Genomic DNA, 21,748 nt, shown 5'->3' with positions numbered 1-21,748 from the left:
TTTCCTATGCTGGTTTTAGTTTTTTTTTTTCCTCTCAAAACCAAGCTTAGCTCTGACAGTATCACATCTGCATTTGTTCTTCATTGCTCTTCATGTAGACTGATTCTCATTTCCTCAAAGACAGCCTTGCAATTCCCGCATTTGCTCTTTTCTAAATGAAAAAGTAAGATATCATTCATGCCTCCTTATAAACAGAATGCCTTTTTAAAACTCCACTTTGTGTGAAGGGTTGAAAATGTGGAGGGATTAGTTGGAGAAGTCAGGCAAAGACTCTTTTTGAGGAAAATTAGGATTGGGAGTAGTTTATCTGTAAGGGGACTGTGTCCACTCTTAACAATGGAAGTCGTCTCTGTGTGCGTGTGCCTGTTGAATATGAGTGATACGACATGAGAAGGACCTCTGTCAAGACTTTCTCCATCCTTATGTGTCACTTAATTTTAGGTGTAGCTCAAAACAATCTCTATTCTCTCCTGCTGGATTTAAGCATTAAGTACTTACCAATTGGTTTTCCCCCCCTTCCTTTTCTTCCAATTTTATTAACAGGTATGGTTAACTTAGCAATTACATTATATATATATATATATATATATATATATATATATATATATATATAAAATATAAAATATAATATATATAAAATCAATCACCTTTACAGAATGTAGAGAAAAATAAGAAAAAATTATTATATGTATTATAATATTTAGTAATAAAATAAATAATAAATTAGTGTATTGTATTATTATATATTATATTTATTGATTATTATATTATAAACAATACAATACAATATAATATATTATAAATATAATACAATATAATATAATATATAATATATTATAAATATATAATACAACATAATATATTATAATATTAATATTACTTATTATTATGTATAATATGTAATATTTAAAATAATGTTATATATTATATAATATATAATTATATACAATTGTTTATTAAATATTTTATTAATAAAATTAAAATAAATTATAATTATTATACATTATATATAATATATATATGTAAAATCACCTTTACAGAATATAGAGAAAAATAAGAAAAAATTATTATACTATCATAATGCAATCATTGTTAGCATTTTTAAATGTTTCCTTCTTTTTCTTATTAACTTCTCTGCATAGTTGTAATCACAATTACTGTTCTATATAATAAGATCTCCCTAGTTGTTAATGTTCTTTATAATCATAATATGTAAGTGGAGTGAAAGTGAAGTTGCTCAGTCATGTCCGACTCTTTGCGACCCCATGGACTGTAGCCTACCAGGCTCCTCCATCCATGGGATTTTTCCAGGCAAAAACACTGGAGTGGGTTGCCATTTCCTTCTCCAGGAGATCTTCTCGACCCAGGGTCAAGCTCTGCATAATACAATATTCTTGACATCCTTTAAAAAAATGTGATTAGGATTCAGATTTGTAGTTTGTTTAAATTAGCTTGCACTTAGAGTTGAAGACCCGAAAGAGGAAGGAAACATTAGAGGGAGGAGCAGAGGGTCTCAGTGTCCAATTCTTCCAACTTTATCAGGGCGGGTGGCCCACTTCCAGAGAGTAAGTAGAAAGGCTCATGTTTGTTCAATTGGATAACTAAAGAAGTACACCCCTGTTGGCCAAAGTCAGACTACTTGTGAGCTTGACAGCTGCCATTTTCGAGGTCAAAAATAGGTAGTTTGATTTAAATGGGAATAAAAGGAAAATTAGGATCTAATTTAGGCCTTTTTTGTTCTTAATAAAAAAAAATAGCTTACATTTTGTCTTCACTGAAACGCCAAAGCAGTTCTACCCAAGGTTAAATGCTGCGGTATTTTCATAGATTGAAATGGTTGATAAGACCCAAGTTGGTTTCTTCAATCTCATTTTTCAGTGCTTCCTCCCAAATAATGTATTTCATTGTTAATATAAAAGTGCACTGTTGTACTCTCGAAAGAACTTGGCAGTTCATAAATAAAGAATAGAAAAAAAATATGCAAATCTCTGCCAGCCTCCAAGTCCCTTAAGGTTAATTTAACTGTCACACGTAATTTCTCAGGAAAGAAAGCAGCCTATGTCCGTGAACCAGCCAGTTAACTCATCCATGCTTGTGTCACACATTTCACTCCTGTGTAATTTTTTCAGCACAATATTATTTACTGTGTCAAAGGCATTGATGAGGTCAGTAACCATATTCTGTCCACACTGATTATTCAGTTAGTTTAGGCAAATCGTCCCGCAGCAAGTTAACAGGTCCTTCATTACAAGATCACAAAATACCAGCATCAGATAATTAAACTTCCCATACCTAGAACATGTTTCTTAATATATTAATAAGACATTAGAAGAGGTTGTCACAATCATTTGGTAATCACTGAAAATTGCTTTCTGCTTCCTCCCTTAGGAAAAAAAGAAAAAAATCCAGGCATCACAAATGCATTTTGAGTGTTTTTGTTTGAAATTTAATGGGCTCTAATTAATTTTTCAGGGACTGTTTGTCCTAGTTTGGGCTCATCCTGCTGTTTCTAATCCTACTTCCATTTCCATGATGTGCCTCTGTACACCTGGGTTAAGAACAGGAAATAGAAGAGGAGGGGGAGGGTTCTGAAGGCCCTGAGCCTTCCCTCCATTTCCATTGGTGTGTGAACTAGTGGTATCTGTTCTGCTTATTTATTGCTGCACAGCAAGCTACCTATTAGTATAGGGAAGTGCAGGATGTGGTGCACATTCAGTGGTGTCCAATTCTTTGTGACCCCATGGACTGTAGCCTGCCAGGCTCCTCTGTTCATAGGATTCTCCAGGCAAGAATACTGGAGTGGGTTGTCATTTATTTCTCCAGGGCATCTTCCTGACCCAAGGATTGAACCCACATCCCTTGTGTCTCCTGCTTTGGCAGGTGAATTCTTTACCACTGCACCACCTGGGAAGCACATAAGTATGTAAAGGAGGCTTAAAACAATTATTTTGCTCCTGAATCTACAATTTGGATAGGGCACAGGGAAGACACCTTTTTCCTTCTCCTCGCAGCATCAGCTGATGACAACAGCTCAAGACCAGGAGCATCATCCAGAGATTCACTCCCACATCTAGCAGTTGATGCTGGCTGATACTGGGACTTCAGCTCGGGCTGTTGGCTGGAACACCTGCATGTGGCCTCTCCGTGAGCCAGCTTGGCTTCCTTGCACAATGGCCGGCTTCCAAGAGCAAGTGTCCCAAGAGGACAAGGCAGAAGTCCAAGGCATTTTCTGACCTACCTTTGGAAATCATATGGCACCACTTTCCACTATATTGAGGCCATCACAGAGGTTGACCAGGTTTGAGAGGTGGGGACACTGGCCACACTATTTGATGGGAGGAGTGTCACCTTCTCACCAAACAAGGAGTGTAAGGGATGGAATATATCATGGTGGTCATCTTTGGAAAAGAAAATCTTCCACAGTTGCTAAGTAAATCATTCAGATGGAAATATCCACCTAAAAAAAGGACCTGCTTTTGAAAATATTTAGGTACTACTATTGGTATCTAAGTACCATTATGTAAATATTGGCTCAGGTATAGTGCTGAGCAGTATCCTAGAAGCTAGGGAGTATGGCATTATCTTTACGTTTAAAGAGTGTGTAATCTGTTGGAAGAGACCTGAAGTAAATAATTACAATTATATGTGTAAATGCAATAATACAGGTAAATAGTAATACGTATGTGAAAAGAAAATTTCATCTCATTCTTGACCTTCCCCTTGTCTCCTCCCCCTTCTTCACTCCCTTTTTGTCACTGGTAACCAGGTTAACTTCTCATATAATATATCTGAATAAATCATACTTGGCTTAGTGACACTTCAATGACAAAAGAGAATGACACGCTGAAAATTATGAATTAGTGCCTAATATATTTTATATGTAATATCTAAATACCTAATGTTTCCACAAGACATTTGAGTGTTGGCTTCCAAAGCATTATTTACCAATAAATATGCATTGAATAAATGAAAAATAAGCCTTTGTCATTGTTCTCAAATAGCATTGTCTCTCAAAGTATTAAAGTGTTCTTAATTACTCTGAAAAAAACATTTAAATCGTGTCTATGTGAGATCAAAGAGGGTTGTTTTGGGTTAAAAAATAAATGTCCAAATTTTTTTTCATCTATGCATTTTTAGCATGAGTGAAATAGTTTTATGCAAATAGTTCTGAGACTTTTTTCACTTACAAATTGATGGACATTGAAATGTTACTGCTTATGGACAGTAAGATGTTTCCTGTATTTCACTGTTATAAACAGTGGTCTCTCTGGGTAGTAACTGTGGATTGTTTTGACTTTTCTGTAGTTTTTAGAATTTCATTTTGGAAGTAATATGAAAATATATCCTGGGCTTTAGAAAAAGATGCCAAAGCGCAGATGTATACGATAGCCAGAGACAGGTTACTTGTTATAGAAAAGGTGGTTCACATTTGGTTTCCATTCTATCTCCCATTTCATTTCAAAATGTTTGTTTCTAAGGGGAGTCTTCCAGGAAAAAGCCTTCTGATTGGTCTACTCTTCACTTTTACTCCAACTAGGCAAACAATATAGGAGTGAGGGAAACATTTGAATAAACAACTAAGAACAGATTGGAAATAGTGTCCCTGTTTGGACAACTTTTAAAGAAATACCTTCGTGCACATGGATTTATTTATCTGTTAGAGAGCTTAGATGATTTTCTTGTCTAAACGTGTACCCCGTGGGACTTAACCGGCAGTCTAGTGGTTAAGATTCTGTCTTCCAGTGCAGGGGGTTGCAGGTTGGATCCCTGGTCGGCGAGCTAAAAAAGACCAAAACATAAACAACAGAAGCAGTATTGTAACAAATTCAGTAAAGACTTTTCCAAAAAGTGTACCCCTTGTTGGAAGTCAGGGTAGTCGTTACCCTTGGATGGAGAGAGAATAACTGGTAGGGGTCTGGAGATGTCAATTTTCTGGAGTGCTGGTAATGCTGTTTTTTAAAGGGCTATATGCTACACGCAGATGTACTCATTTTGTGAACAGTTCATCAAGCTGTACACTTTTGTTTCCTGTACGTTTCTATGTATATATTATTCTTCAAGTACAAGTTTAAAAATAAAGGGCCACGTGTGAAAGATGATGTCATTTTGGCAGGCCCAAAGGAAAAAAAATCAGTGAAATAAAGAGATGAGGCAGGAGGACTTATAACTGAAGAAGTAAGTTCAGGACAGCTTGCTATCTCTATGTCATTCTAGAAAAAGAGAAAATGTAGCTAATGAAAAAATGCCCACCATATCATATAATATTTTTTTACTCTTTGTAATAAATTTAATAATATTGCAGACTTTGACTGTTATGCTTTGTTTTATCCATAAAATGGTCAGCAGGCTAGTTACTCTTTCCCAGATGAAATCTTTCACTTCTTCACCCCATCCCCAAATCCACCAACACCTTACTATATCAAATAGTCATAACCTGTCTTGACCTCTCCACTGGTTCCTTTCCCTCAACCTGATAAAAATACTCAAATCTCTTCCTATTCTGGAAGAATATTTGCCCACAGCCATGCTCCTTCCCCAGTGTTTGCCCTTGTCTTCTGCCATTTCCTCCTCCTTACAGTCTTCATTGCTTCTGTATTTAACTATCCCTTAACGCTCTACGACTCAAAATGGTTATGTGAGTCTGTTGCACTATTGTAATCATTTGTGTTCCCCACCCGACATTTTCAGGTGAGCAGCAGTGAAGAGACTGTTCATTCCTCATCTATCAGCAGAACCAAATACAGCGGCTTCCTTTCTGAAACTTGCACTCATTGTTACCACCAAGAAACTGTTGCATAAGTGATTCCCCCGGTGCCGTGATGGAAGGACACATTTGACCTCCTTCCTCACGCCACCACTGCACCTCCCTTGGGGTTTAGATCTCCTCTGACTCGAGTTTCCTTAGAATTGGTTAGTTCTGTGAGCTCTGGAATCTAGCCTGCCCATCACTGTTTTCCTAATAATGGACTCAAGTGCCCAACTCATGCTAGGGACTTCATAGCTATTCCTCTAATAAGTGAAATGAGGGAATAAGTGAATGAATGAAAAAGAAGTGTAGAAATAATCTGAAATAGACTGGCAAAGTTCTTGAGCCGGGTCCAGAGAGAGAACCTTGCTGGTTTTCATCCTTTGCTGCACCATAGACTTGGAGAAGGCAATGGCACCCCACTCCAGTGTTCTTGCCTGGAGAATCCCAGGGACAGGGGAGCCTTGTGGGCTGCCGTCTATGGGGTCGCACAGAGTCGGACACGACTGAAGCGACTTAGCAGCAGCAGCAGCAGCAGACTAGGGCAGTATTTTTCAAACTATTCATTAAGATCAACTAGTAAGTTGTGAAATCAACTTTGTGAGTCAAAAATGACATTAAAAAGTAATTTTTATTTATTTATATTTCTGGCTGTGCTGGGTGTTCCTTGCTGCACAGGGCCTTTCTCTGTTGTGGTTAACAGGGGCTGCTCTCTAGTTGTGATGCTTGGGCTTCTCGGTGTGGTGGCTTCTCTGGTGGAGCACCGGCTTTCAGGCACTCAGACTTCAGTAGTTTCAGCACATGTGGGATCTTTCTGGATCAGGGATTGAACCCGTGTTCCCTGCGTTGCCAGGCAGATTCTTATTCACTGAGCCACCAAGGAAGCCCCCAAAATGACATTTTAAAGTGAAATAGGATAGAACAAAACAAGTAGAGGGAATAGAATAGGATGAAGTAGAAGGGAATGGAATAGAAAATATTAGTGACTTGCAAATAGTAAAGGAAAGCAATATTTCGTAACACGTTTCCTCTGTTGTATGTATACATGCAAACGTCTATTCTAAACTTCCATATAAAGTATTTTGTATATGTGTCAGGGTCAAAAAACTGGAAAGCTACTTCCCTAGTAGCCTGTGCAGGATAGAGTTAATGGAGCTTCAAAAGTAGATAGCCATGAGAGAGATCAGGTTATTGTAAAGATCAGCAAAGTTGGAGCTATTTATTTATTTTATTTTATTTTTTTTTGGTTATCGTTTGGTATTTTTGGCAGCACAAAGTCTTCTAAACAAGTTAATCTTCAACTCAGAGGCACCGTTCACTTTGAAATGTCCACAAATGCTTTTTGAAATAGGCGATGGATACATCGACTGTATAGAAGGTATTACTGTAACAACGTTGCAAAAAAAAAAGACAAAACACACATGGGGCTCAATATGGAAATAGCATGTTACATTCTTGTGTGAAAAAATAAAGTTTCAATACATTTCAGATATATATGACATCTGTTTGATTCTTAATTCTTTATAAATGTTTTCTGGGTTAGGTCTACCTTTATATTTTCTTTATCCATTAGTAGTTTCTTAGTAAAATCTCACTTTATTTTTATACTATTTAGTATACCTAATTTCCCAGCTATCCTTCCAATCAGATTGAGCCAGTGACCTTCATTGCAGCCTGTTCACTTTGATTCTCTTTGACCATAATCCTGTATTTAAAATTTACATTCTGGCACCTATTATTGGGTCTTGCTCTGGACACCCATGTCTCGCAAGAGGCAATTCCCAAAGCGTTAGCCAAGGATGAGGGGTAATGCAGTGGCTTCCATCAGTACCATGGTGGGGATGACATCCTTGCCTATAAAGGCAGTTGTGGGGCAACTTGACCTGAATCATATGGACTAAGAATGGGAGTAAAGATGACATTGGAGATTTTGAGAAGACAAGAAACCAAACCAGGACTTCCCTGGTGGTTCAGTGATTGAGAATTCACCTGCCAGTGCTGGGGACACAGGTTCGATCCCTGGTCTGGGAAGATTCCACATGCTGCAGAGCAACTAGCCAGTGTACCACACTTACTGAGCCCGCACTCTAAAGCCCACAAGCTGCAACTGCTGAAGCCTAAGAGCCTTAGAGCCGGTGCTCAGCAACAAGAGAAGCCCCTGCAATGAGAAGCCCGAGCAAGCACGGCAACTGGAGAATAAGCCCCCTCTTGCCTCAACTAGAGAAAGCCTGCATGCAGCAATGAAGACCCAGTGCAGCCAAAAATTAAATAGATAATAAATTAAAAAAACCCAAGCCAAACAAAGAAAGGTATCCCACTGGTAGGTCTCCCAGCTTTTAGGTTCTATTCCACATCAAAGCTGTTACTTGTATTGCTGTCAGTCGAATGCATGAATAAACCCTACTGATAGGGAAAGCTCAGTTGTCACATATTAATATTCTGCTCATTGGAAATATTTTCTTTTACTATTTCTTAAATTCAGTATTTCCTGATTGCATCTAGGAGAAAAGAAAGCAAGCCTGAAGCAGTTAAGACACAGAATCAGACCAGACAGGTAATTCCAAATACTTTCAGGCACGTGGGAGAGCAGTTTTGTGACATATTCTCAGAATCTATAGCAACCGTAAAGGAAAGGCAAGGAAGGAACACTGGCCTCAGGTGTGAGACTTCTGCCATTGGAACTATTTAAGTGCAAGCCACGTGCTGTTGTTTGCAGTGTGAGGGCGAGAAGGCCAGCACTGGGAGGCAGATGAGCCCACAGCTGCAAGGCCCTTCTGTCTCCTAGAACCTGTTTCTAGGTGTTCTTCCAAAACTCACAAACAGGCAAAACACTTTTCAACTTCCTGGCATGACTAAAGGCAGAGTTATCTGTTAAAGATCTGAAGGTACTCAGGGGGCTCTCCGACAGCCATTGATTTTTACAGATGAGTAAGATAACTCACAGAGAAACATAGAAGTGTTTTGCCTTCTCTATTTTCTCCTTGGGCTTTTAGAGACCTGTACAAGAAAAAAGGGTCAAACTCTATAAACTTTGTATCTGAAAGCCCTGTAAAAATATTCCAGGGAGGGAGGTTGAGGGGAGTTGCTTAATGGGTACAAGAGTTTCAGATTTGCAAGATGATAAAGTCCAGGAGATCTATTTCACAGCCTTTTCTCAACCCTACTGAACTGAATACTTTCAGATGGTTTAGATGGTAAATTTTATGTTATCTGATTTTTTTTAAAACCACAGGAAAACAATATCTTGTTGTGTGTTTTTAAAAATACAATATTGTAAAGTTTAAAAATAAAATAAAATTTAAAAAAAGAGAAAGGAAAAAAATACTATTTAAGTAGGAAAACTTTTAGATTTAAAATTTCATCATTACTCTTCAGTAGTTCCCAGATTAAACAGGGATTAGATTAGAAATCAAATGGAAGTCTTGAAGTCCTGTGCCATGTGGTTGTCATCTTAACAATAACCCCAGGCACCCAGGACCTTTAACAGTCTTATTCAAGTTGCTGCCTGGGCGCAGAATACTATTAGTCACCTCACTCAATAAACAGGGAGAGTTGGGTCAAATCCATTAGGGTGCAGTTTTCATGAGTGCCTACTCCATGCTAGATAATGAAGAACTGAGAGCCAGAAAAGGAATTTGGTAAATTTTATAATCTATAAAGGGATATGGCATAATTAGTGATAATATGATGGCCCCTTTTGCCATTCAAAATAGAGTTAAAAGATGAATGTAAATTAGGCATTTTCCCCCATTAAGCTAAAGTGCATCATGACACTTCACAAGTTAATTTTCACAACGTAGGATTGAACATGAACACCCAGCCCAGAGCCAGACACAGAGCACAGGGTTTTGTCTCTTCTATTTCATAGTGTACCTGAACAGTGCTTGGCATGTAGTAGACACTCAATACATATTTCTTAAATAAATGAGTAGTATGAACTTAATAAATGCTAGCTAACCTCTGACGGTAAAGAATCTGCCTGCAATGCAGGAGACCCAGGTTTGATCCCTGAGTGGGGAAGATACCCTGAAGAAGGGAATGGCAACCCACTCTAGTATTCTTGCTGAGAATTCCATGGACAGAGGAGCCTGGTGAGCTACAGTCCATGGGGTTGCAAAGAGTTGGAGACATTGAACAAAGACTAAACACTTTCACTTCACTTTCATGTTCAACAATGTCTTAGATTTCCAACATGAAAAAAAAAAAAAATAGCTCTCTGTGAAAGATGTGATCAAGATGACAAAACTGGAACTAATTGCAGCTCAAGATAGTGTGCATAAGGGAACTGTTGCTAAAAATTCAGATGCAGTGAGAATATAGTGAAATCTATGAAAGATGATGTAGGAGAAGCAGCTTTTGGAAGCCTGGGACCATGACTAGGCAGTCGTGCACTGTGTGGATGGATAGTCTTCTCCCACTAACACCTGCGGGTTTCAGACTTTCTCTTGTCTATTATAAGTGGAGTGTTAGTTGCTTGGTCATGTCTGACTCTATGCAACCCCACAGACTAGCCCACCAGGCTCCTGCATCCATGGAATTTCCCAGGCAAGAATCCTGGGGTGGGTAGCCATTCCCTTCTCCAGGGGATCTTCCCAACCCAGGGATTGAACCCAGGTCTCCCACATTGCAGGCAGATGCTTTACTGTCTGAGCCACCAGGAGAGCCCTTTTCTTAATGCCTCAATTTATGCAATATTCATTTAACACACATTTAATAAGTGCCAGGTTCTGTGCTTGCCCTAGAAATATGAACACCTAAAAACCTAGGTTCTGTTATTTAAGGAGTTCACAATGGCGGGGGGCAGACTCACAACTAAATATCATAACGTAATACAGCAACACAGTGGAGCCACATAGAAGGGTGTGATTACAGTTGTCCGGCGGTGTAAGGAATGGAAGGGGTAGAAGCTTAGAGCAATGGTTCTGACCTGAGGGAATCAGAATACGCTGCAGGGTCTGTTACCACCTGTATTTAGGCACCCCACCCTCCTGTACTCACTCCCCAGTGGGTTCTGAGTAGGGCCCAAGAATCTGCATATCTAACAAGTTTCAGGTGATCTAGCCCGCTTCGAAAATCACTGGCTTAGGGTAATTAAATTTAGTTGGCATTTAAATCAGGGCAGGGAAAATTAGACAGTTGGCATTTTCAGTTACAACAGCTGATTCAGGTATTGAGGAACCCAAAAAATCCAACTTAGAGATGACAGTTCTGCCTGTGTGTTGTTGACTGTGAGAAGCACCTTAGCCATTGTCTTTCCTTGTCAGAGTGTTTGGCAGAGGAACTAGAGGCTTTTAGAAGTACTGCTTCTGCAGTGAGAAAATACAGAAAAGAGGGACAGGGCAGGCTGGCAGGGGCTCTTGGTTCCTAGGGCAGGGGAGTGATAATCACAATCTAAAAGCAGTAAATGTTCTGAGGTGTGCCATCTTGATGACACAGTGCTGGGTTAGGGTGTCTTCCTGCCAGCCTGCCAGCACTGGGACTCAGCCACTGCATGTTCTGAGGAGACAGAGGTTCCCTCTGCATCTCACACCGGTGCAGAATGGGACTCAACCCATTGTGATAGAGGGGGTCAAAGGTCATGTTTTGCTGTTTAGCAGCTTTATTCCACTCTGCATCCCTCCCACACCCACCCCAAGAAATCTTACTTGGACCCCAGAGCACTGAGGCTGGGCCACAGGAGAGACAGGAAACCACTATCTAATTCTGAGCTCAGAAAAAATAGAAATGCCAGAATCTGAGAGACACCTCAAGAAAGTTTCAGGGAAACCACAAGCTTGAGGGACTTAAGGGTGGGGAGCTGGAGGCAGACAGACCTGTGTTTGAGTTCAGCCCTGCACTTTATTTCCTGTGAGTTTGGAAATGTTATTTAAATACTTTCTTAGCCTGAGTTTTCTTTATTTGTGATTGTTGGATATTGAGGTTGTTTTTATTTTTCACAACTGTGTACATTACTGTGATCTCTATCTGTACATACATCCTTGAATTAATCTACGATAATTTAGAAGAGATTCCTAGAAGCTGCATCACTTGGTCAAAGGTATGAATTCAATGCACGTGGTCAAATTTTTTTCCTGACAGTTTCCAGCATTTTACTTATGTTAACAGTATATAGGAGTGCTCATTTCCCAGCATCCTAAATATCGTAATATGTTAGTCGCTCAGTTGTGTCTGACTCTTTGGACCCCATGGACTGTAGCCTGCCAGGCTCCTCTGTCCATGGGATTCTCCAGGCAAGAATACTGGAGTGGGCTGCCATTTCCTTCTCCAGGAGATCTTTCCAACCCAAGGATCAAATCTGGGTCTCCTGCATTGCAGGCAAATTCTGTACCATCTCAGCCATGAGGGATGCCCCCTACATATCATGGATAGTTAGTTAGTAAAAAAAAAAATCTTGATTTCATTGATGTTACATGAAAAATGCATCCTGCTGTGTTATGTGGCAATGCTGCAACCACTAGTGAAGCTGAATATTTTCCACACATTTATCGGTCATTTATATTTTTTGTCTTTTGTTGTGAATTGCCAGTTTATGGCCTATACCTATTTTCTGTTTGTATTTTCCTCATGATTTTAAAGGAATTCTTTACACACAAACAAGAGTAAATTTTTATGTCATAAATTTGCAATCATTGTCTTTTTATTTTTATGATGACCTTTTATATTTAGAAGTTTTAAGTTTTATGTGAATGGAATAATTTCTGATGCTCTTTGAAATTTCTTATAGCATGCATTCCTAATGATTGGGGGGGGCATTTACATTACACACAATCACTTTGGACCCTTATCCATGGAGGGTTCACGTACAGATATTATAAAAGTATAGTGTATAGAAAAACCAGAAATGAAGGAAGTCACTCATATAATTGGTTATAGGATTCAGTGTTTAATGTAGAGGCCGATATATAAATCAATCAAATTCTTGTTTTTTAAGTAATTTCAAATTATTAATATGCTTTTATATATATGTGTCAGCTATTCTGGTGTTTAAATATGTAAATAAACCAGTTCTTCTTCACAGAGATGATGTAATGTTTTTTCCTGGGAACTAGCAAATACACAATATATCAACACATATTGCATGATTTATTCAAGGTACCACAACAAGGGAAATATGAATGAAGATTAAGAAATGTATGAAAAATTTTTTCCAATATCAAATAGGGTGCTTATGTGTAGAGGAAATAATATTAAATGCAATTGAGAAAACTAAAATTAGATACATGTAGCACTGTGTCTATTATTTTCTTTTCTTATTCTCCTTTAAGCCCTCTGGCTCCTAGCAATCAGAAATGAGTAAATAATGTGTTTTGATATATATATATATATATATCAGTAAACATATAAAAAATTAATTGGAATATAATTGCTTTACAGTTTTGTGTTGGTTGATACATATATTGTTAAATGGATCATATAAAGAGGATCCAGAAAAACACAAAAGAGCAACATAGATGAATTAATTCATTTCCAGTCCTGAAGGTAGTGCCACAGCTGAATGGTCCTGACCAGTGGGCTCCTTGCATAAATCATTCCCAGGATGACCGTCAACACACTGTGAAGAGGATTAAAAGGTTAGAAATGAAAGCTTCAGAAAAGGTTAAAGCCTGGGTTGGAGGGACTAAGGCTTCAGAATTGGCTCAGACCTATTATTTAATTTCATTCTGCCTAAGGCAAATGATCCTACAAACACAGATGACATATAGCTAATAGTGTTTGTTATTTGAGTGCTTGATATTGGAGGAGTAGAAAAAATTCTTTCTTTTTTTAGTCTTGCCATTTTTTTGCATTGTATAGGTCCAAGATTCCTGTGTCACATGGATCCCATAAAGTAAAAGGTATCGTGGAGGACCTTTTCCCTTTTTCTCAGGTTAAATAACCTAACGTTTTAACCAAGAAAAAACGCTGATAATGTGAGGATATGAAAGGCTTTCCTTTCCATCCCACAGAGGACTGAAAAAGGAGGGATTGAGAAAGTGAGGAATAACGTTCTGACCCCAGAGCTGGGGTATGGAGGAAACGTTCTGGGGAACCGAGCGCAGGGGTCACTGTAATGCACCTCAGAAAGAGAGAAGCAGAGCTGTGGCAAATTGTTTTTTTTTTTTTAAGTAGAAAAATTTTAATTGAATTGTAACACATATAGGAAAGCACACAAATTTTAATACCAATATAGAGTTCGATGGATGTTTACCAAGTGGAAACACCCATGTAACTATCACCAAGGTCAAGAAATGAAACATAAGGTTTGAATTTTGTATTTGTTCACTTAGGTCTTGATTGGCTTTGTTGAGCGCCTTTTAGGGCCTCTTTCTATATATGTATACGTGCATGCTAGGTCACTTCAGTCGTGTCTGACTCTGTGCGACCCCATGGACTGTAGGCTGCCAGGTTGCTGTCCATGGGATTCTCGAGGCAAGAATACTGGAGAGGGTTGCCATGCCCTTCTCCAGGGTATCTTGCCAACCCAGGGACTGACCCCATGTCTCTGATGCCTCTTTCACTGGCAGACACGTTCTTTACCACTAGTGCCACCTGGGAAGCCATTTCTACATATCCTTACTCAATAAATGTTTCCTCAAAATGGATAAATCATAATCATCAATGCTTGTAATTAAAGAGTTCATTTAATGTTCTAAATAATAAATGCAGAAATCTTTTGCTTTTCATGTTTTTTCTCTCATTCTAGGAAATATTCCTTTAAAAAAAAAAAAGAAAAAGGATATGAAGTGACCCTCAAAATCTTTATGTCTTCCCACCATTTGTCCATCAGCTGCCTGCTTTCAGTTCCCATGTTTTGGAGTTTTCTTTGTGTCCTTATTTTCTACAGTGCTATAGAACAAGGTCAGTGGCTTAGTAATTATTTATATTTTGCTGTATTTTTTTACATTTGTGTGTTTAGTCAGAAGTAAAGTTTTCAGAATTATACCACAAAATATCTATGCCAATGTGTTTAAGTAAAAGGTAATAGATCTATGTTGGGTTTTTTCCCCCCCCAAATACAGGCATATCTTGGAAATACTGCCAGTTCAGTTCCAGACCATGCAATAAACAAATATGAATATCAAAACAAAGTGGGTGGCATTTAAATTTCGTGATTTCCCAGTTCATATATAACTTATATTTACACTATTCTGTAGTCTATTAAGTGTGTAATAGCATTATGTCTTAAAAAACAGTGTGTGTTTGGGTATGTAAGTATGCTCAGTTGTGTCCGACTCTGTGACCTCGTGGACTGTAGCCCACCTGGCTCCTCTGTACATGGGATTTCCCAAGCAAGAATACTGGAGTGGTTTTCCATTTCCTACTCCATGAGATCTTCCCGACCCAGGAATGAAACCCCAGTCTCCTGCGTCTCCTGAATTGGCAGACAGATTCTTCACTGCCCTACCTGGAAAGTCCAGAAAGCAGGGTACTACATATCTTAATTTCAAACTACTTTATTGCTAAAAAATGCTAACCATCATCCAAACTTTCCGTAAGTATAGTAATAACATCAAAGACCACCACCCCAGATCACTGTAAGAAATACAGTAATAATGGAAAAGTTTGAATCTTTCAAGAATTACCCAAATTCGACACAGAGACTCGAAGTGACCAAATGCCATTGGAAGAATGGTGCTGACAGACTTTCTTGACTCAGGGTTGCTACCAACCTTCACTTTGTAAAAAATGCAGCATCTATGAAGTGCAGTAAAATGATGACAGTAACCCTGTAATTATTTTCTAATGTAATAAATGTTCATGTTAAAAGTTTGAAAACCACAAAGGTAAGTATAAAGAAATTGATAAACATTAATCCCACCACATAGGAATAACTTCACTTCAAATTTATGATCTTTCCAGTATTTTTTTCTATTTATATATATCAGTTCAATTCAGTCCAGTCGCTAACTTGTGTCTGACTCTGCAGCTCCATGGACTGCAGCATGCCAGGCTTCCCTGTCCTTCACCATCTCCCGGAGCTTGCCCAAACCCATGTCCATTGAGTTGGTGATGCCATCCAACCATCTCACCCTCTGTCGTCCTGCTCTCCTGCCTTCAGTCTTGCCCAGAATCAGGGTCTTTTCCAATGAGTTGACTCTTCACATCAGTGGCCGAAATAGCTGAGCGTCAGCTTCAGCATCAGCCCTTCCAGTGAATGTTTTGGGTTGATTTCCTTTAGGATTGACTGGTTTGAGCTCCTTGAAGTCCAAGGAACTCTCAAGAATCTTCTCCAGCACCATGATTTGAAAACATCCAGTGCTGCGATGAACATTGGGGTACACGTGTCTCTTTCCCTTCTGGTTTCCTCAATGTGTATGCCCAGCAGTCGGATTGCTGGATCATAAGCCAGTTCTATTTCCAGTTTTTTAAGGAATCTCCACACTGTTCTCCATAGTGGCTGTACTAGTTTGCATTCCCACCAACAGTGTAAGAGGGTTCCCTTTACTCCACACCCTCTCCAGCATTTATTATTTGTAGACTTTTGGATCGCAGCCATTCTGACTGGTGTGAAATGGTACCTCATAGTGGTTTTGATTTGCATTTCTCTGATAATGAGTGATGTTGAGCATCTTTTCATGTGTTTGTTAGCCATCTGTATGTCTTCTTCGGAGAAATGTCTATTTAGCTCTTTGGCCCATTTTTTGATTGGATCATTTATTTTTCTGGAGTTGAGCATGAATGGATAAGAAAGCTGTGGTACATATACACAATGGAGTATTACTCAGCCATTAAAAAGAATACATTTGAATCAGTTCTAATGGGGTGGATGAAACTGGAGCCTATTATACAGAGTGAAGTTAGCCAGAAGGAAAAACACCAATACAGTATACTAACGCATATATATGGAATTTAGAAAGATGGTAACAATAACCCTGGGTACGAGACAGCAAAAGAGACAGTGATGTATAGAACAGTCTTATGGACTCTGTGGGAGAGGGAGAGGGTGGGAAGATTTGAGAGAATGGCATTGAAACATGTAAAATATCATGTATGAAACGAGATGCCAGTCCAGGTTCGATGCACGATACTGGATGCTTGGGGCTAGTGCACTGGGATGACCCAGAGGGATGGTATGGGGAGGGAGGAGGGAGGAGGGTTCAGGATGGGGAACACATGTATACCTGTGGTGGATTCATTTTGATATTTGGCAAAACTAATACAATTATGTAAAGTTTAAAAATTAAATAAAATTAAAAAAAAAAAAGAAAACATCCAAGTCTTTGGTACTCAGCTTTCTTTATGATCCAACTCGCACATCTGTACATGACTACTGGAAAAACCATAGCTTTGACTATACAGACCTTTGTTGGTAAAGTGATGTCTCTGCTTTTTAATACACTGTCTAGGTTTGTCATAACTATATATATATTATATATGTATATTTTTTCCACAAAATCCATAAACTCTATCAGTTATATATACTGTTTTCTCACTTTAAAATCTTACGGTTTTACACTTCTAGTCATAAAAACACATGAGAAATGTAAGTAAAATTAAATGTATGCATTATTCAATAGTATTCCACCTTGAGGAGACAAGGAAGGCTGTGGAATCAGAGGAATTCTGCAATCAAGAAACATTTAAAGAAGAAAAAAAAAGATACTATGAAGTCCTAATGGCCAGCTCCTAGCTGCAAAACAAGAAAGCTCACTTGGTGATTATAAATTTCAATTACAGTAATACCTAAAGAACTAATTTTAGCCAGTTCCTTCACAACATATGGATCATCCATTGTCAGAGAAGTGATACAATTTCTGAATTAAGTTTAGTCTCTTATGGGGAATTAATAAGAATATTTAAGAAATTATTTAAGATATGAGCTAAGAATTTAGACAGTAATCTAAGCTTAATCTCTAGGAAAAGGAGCTCTCTTTCACAATTCATGGGTTTCTCTGCAACTGATAAGCATGAAACATAGTTTCAAGGGTAACTGAATTTGATCAAAAGTGAAGTTAAATTTGAGCACAATAAATTCAGGTATCACAACTTGTAATGGGGAAAAGACTGTCATTGTAAAATTATCTAAATTATTGGGACTGAGGCAAAAGCATACTAAATTTGATCCTCTGACATAGATTTCTTTTAAATAAGTCTCTAAGCAGTCTTATAAACAGCTTGGAGATTGGTGTACTTTATGAAAAGTATTGAAAATAGGAGACATTTTTTTTAATATATTTTTTTCTTTTTTATATTTTTTTTCTTTTAGCCATGCTTCAGGGCAATTCAGGATCCTAGTTCCCTGACCAGGGATCGAACCTATGCACCCGGCATTGGGAGTGTGGCGTCTTAACCACTGGATCACCAGGGAAGTCTCAGGAGACCATTTTAATAAATTTGAATTCAGGAAGGTAGAAACCATAAAAAATATATGTACACGTATCCATTCTCCCCTAAACTCCCCTCCCATCCTAGCTGCCATATCACATTGAGCAGAGTTCCCCTTGCTGGTTGCCCATTTTAAATATAGCAGTGTGTACATGTTCATCCCAAACCCTAACTATCCCTCCTCCCCTTCCTTCCCCTATGGTAACCATGAGTTCTTTCTTTGAGTCTTCAGTCAACTTCTGTTTTGCAAATAAGTTCATTTGTATCAATTTTTTTTTAGATTTCAGAATGTAAGCCATGTCATAGGATATTTCTCTTTCCCTGACTCCTTCATTCAGGCTGACAGTTTCTGGGTCCATCCATGTTGCTGCAAATGGCTTTATTTCATTCATAGCTGAGTAATATTCCATTGTATATATGCACCACATCTTTATCCCTTCCTCTGTCAATGGACATTTAGGTTGCTTCCATGTTTTGGCTATTTTAAATAGTGCTGCAATGAACATTGGGGTGCATGTATCCTTTCAAACAAGGGTGTTTTTTTTTTTTTTTTTTTTGCAGATATATGCCCAGGAGTGGGATTGCAGGGTCATATGGTATTTCTATTTTTAGTTTTTTAAGGAATCTCCATACTATTCTGTATAGTAGCTGTACCAATTTATTAATACATTCCCACCAATAGTGTAGGAGGGTTCCTTTCTCTCCACACCTCTCCAACATTTATTGAGGATTTTTTTGATGATAGCCATTTTGACTGGTATGAGGTGATATCTCATTATAGTTTTTTTCATTATAGTTTTGATTTGCATTTCTCTAATAATTAGTAATGTTGAGTATCTTTTCATGTGTCTCTTAGCCATCTGTGTGTCTTCTTTGGAGAAATGAGTGACCCATATTTTTTAAATCTGAAATGACATAAACACCTACTACACAAAGGTTTTGATGGTGATTAAATGAGATAATGTTTGTATTAGGTCCTTGAGAGAGTACATGGCAAACAAAACATTTCTAAATACGTGGTCACTACTAATAGGCAATATTTCTTTGTGGCAGTCAATTAAAAAACAAATTATAAAAAAGAAGCGTATATAATGGAGTACGGTTTCCACAGGACAACACACACATAAGATCTTCACTATCAAGTCAATTTTGTCTCAGCAAATCTATAAAGCAATGGGAAATTTTTACAAGGAAAGAGAATTTATAAAATATATCAGTACATTCAGTGAACAGTTTCTGGAGAAAGTGAAATAGTTGTTTTTCTAAAATAGAAATAAAGGTGTTCATCTTTAGCTCAGAATTTTATAATTTTAGATTTTGGACAGAAGTGAAAGTCACTCAGTCATATCCGACTCTTTGCAACCCCATGGACTATACAGTCATGGAATTCTCCAGGCCAGAATACTGAAGCGGATAGCCATTCCCTTCTCCAGGGGATCTTCCCTACCCAGGGATCAAACCCAGGTCTCCTGCATTACAGGTGGATTCTTTACCATCTGAGACACCAGGGAAGCCCTTTGGACAGAAACAGGAAGCTAAGTCAGAGGTATGGTGGGTTTGTTTTATTCCTTAGGGATTCTCAGTACCATCAAGAGAACACTTTCAAAGAAGGCTAGTATCTAACTGAAAGAAATCTTGGTGTGACACTGATACACTTCATGGCAGGAGACGAAACCTGGGAAGGAAAGCACCTGCAGCCCAAAGCTGGCGTGCCGCCTGTTTCTGTATAACTGGCAAACCAAGAGGCAGAATGATTTTACATTTCTAAATGGTTGAAAACTATTTGGGGGAGGGGACATATAAAAATTATGTGAGTTACGTGAAGTCAGATTGCAGTGTGCATAAATAAAATTTCAGTGGAACATAGCTATACTCATTAGTTTTAAGCATTGTCAATGTCTTCTTTCCCACTACTATGGCAGAGTTGAGTAGTTGTGGTAGAGACCTTCTGTATGGCTCACAAAACCAAAAATATTCATGACCCTTTATAGAAAAAGTTTGCAACTACTACGCTTGAGATAGGCTTAACCAGAAAGCAATGTAGATGGATAGTTTAATATTTTTGAAGTGGAGAAGATTTTTTTAAGCACACAATCAAAAACAATTCGGTTGTTAAAATGATGTAGACCCACATGTTTATTACCATAAGAAGATGTTTATTGTTGTTTAGTCACAAAGTTGTGTCTGACTCTTTTGCAACCCCATGGACTGTTGCTCACAAGGCTTTTCTGTCCATAGGATTCTCCAGGCAAGAATATTGGAGTGGGTTGCCATTTCCTTCTCTAGGAGATCTTCCCGACCCAGGGTTCAAACCTGGGTCTGTCTCCTGGATTGGCAGGTGGATTCTTTAGCACTGAGTCACTATATTGTTAAATAAAAAAAGGGCAGATTGTAAAACAGAACACATAATATGACCACACGTTTAAATATATAGAAATAGATCAATAGATTGATGGATTGATAAAGATTAGAAAAGGGTGATAGTCTACATATTTTGCCACCTGTAGGTGTAAACACGGAACCACCAAAACGCCATTTGTAAATTACTGATATGGTTATCTAGCAGCATATATCACTGAAAACCTGGAGAAGGAAATGGCAACCCAATCCATTGTTCTTGCCTGGTCAGTTTATAGCTCATGGTACTTGCCACTGATACATGTTTGTAAATTAACATTCAAAAGGATTTTTAATCTCTGTAGACTATTTTTCATGCAGTTAGTATGTCATAGCATCAGGTAACTGCAGTGGCATGTTTGTTCACTTTAAAAAAATTTACTTTTAATGTTTAGGCTTAGATGTTTTAATACACAGTGACAGACATATGAAGGGGAAGAAGTTTTTCAAAGAAATACACATAACTAAACCTTTCTCACCAAACCTTAACTGCTTCTAATCACCATTTAATATAACCCTGGTATCATCTCTAGTCTTAATTATAATGTTCCTTTCTGGTAATCTTAATCTTAGCATCACACAATTCTTAGCTCAGGTTTCCTGTCTCCACTTCATGTGGGCTACTAATCCTAAGTAAAACTCTTTCGCATAATTCAGTCAATGGCTTTGGTTGTCTTTTTTTTTTTTTTTTAGCAAGTCTTGGTCACCTAGGAATAAAGTGAATTCGCTCAGTTGTGTCCGAATCTTTGCGACCCCATGGGCTGTAGCCCACCAGGCTCCTCCATCCATGGAATTTTCTAGGCAAGAGTACTGGAGTGGGTTGTCACTTCCTTCTCCTGAGAAGGGGATCTTCCCTTTTCCTTCTCCTGGGTTGGGGATCTTCCCAACCCAGAGATCGAACTCGGGTCTCCCGCATTGTGGGCAGACACTTTACTGTCTGAGCCACCAGGGAGTAGAACAATTTACAATCGGCTGCTTTATTCTCTCATTTAACAAAAGTAAAAGCCAGGAGAAAAGAGGTACATGGAGCTCACTATACACTACACGCATAGAATTTTCCAACATCCTCATCAGCAGGAGGTTGGTTTTTTAAACTCCAGATAACGTCCTAGTTAGTAGCCATAGGGCTTCCCTGGTGACTCAGACATAAGTCTGCTTGCAATGCAGCAGACTCTGGTTCGATTTCTGGGTTGGAAAGATCCCCTGGAGGAGGAAATGTCAATCCACTCCAGTATTCTTGCTTGGAAAGTTCCATGGACAGGGGACCTGGTGGGCTACAGTCCATGGGGTAGCAAAGAG

The 21,748-nt window shown here is 38.4% G+C and overlaps 1 long non-coding RNA gene across 1 annotated transcript in view; it reads left to right on the top strand.

Moving 5' to 3' along the window:
• The window catches only part of LOC109568716 (uncharacterized), a 28,723-nt gene extending 7,618 nt beyond the window's left edge, over positions 1-21,105 (top strand). Inside the window, exons 2-4 of the long non-coding RNA XR_002182304.2 lie at positions 14,430-14,584; positions 17,245-17,381; positions 17,934-21,105. This is a non-coding gene — a long non-coding RNA (uncharacterized lncRNA). The remainder of the gene's footprint in view (positions 1-14,429; positions 14,585-17,244; positions 17,382-17,933) is intronic.
• Positions 21,106-21,748: the final 643 nt, after the last annotated feature.

Source organism: Bos indicus, chromosome 14 (genome assembly GCF_029378745.1).
Source record: "Bos indicus isolate NIAB-ARS_2022 breed Sahiwal x Tharparkar chromosome 14, NIAB-ARS_B.indTharparkar_mat_pri_1.0, whole genome shotgun sequence".
NCBI classification, from domain to species: Eukaryota; Metazoa; Chordata; class Mammalia; order Artiodactyla; family Bovidae; genus Bos; species Bos indicus.
This window is presented reverse-complemented; position numbering and strand designations above follow the sequence as displayed.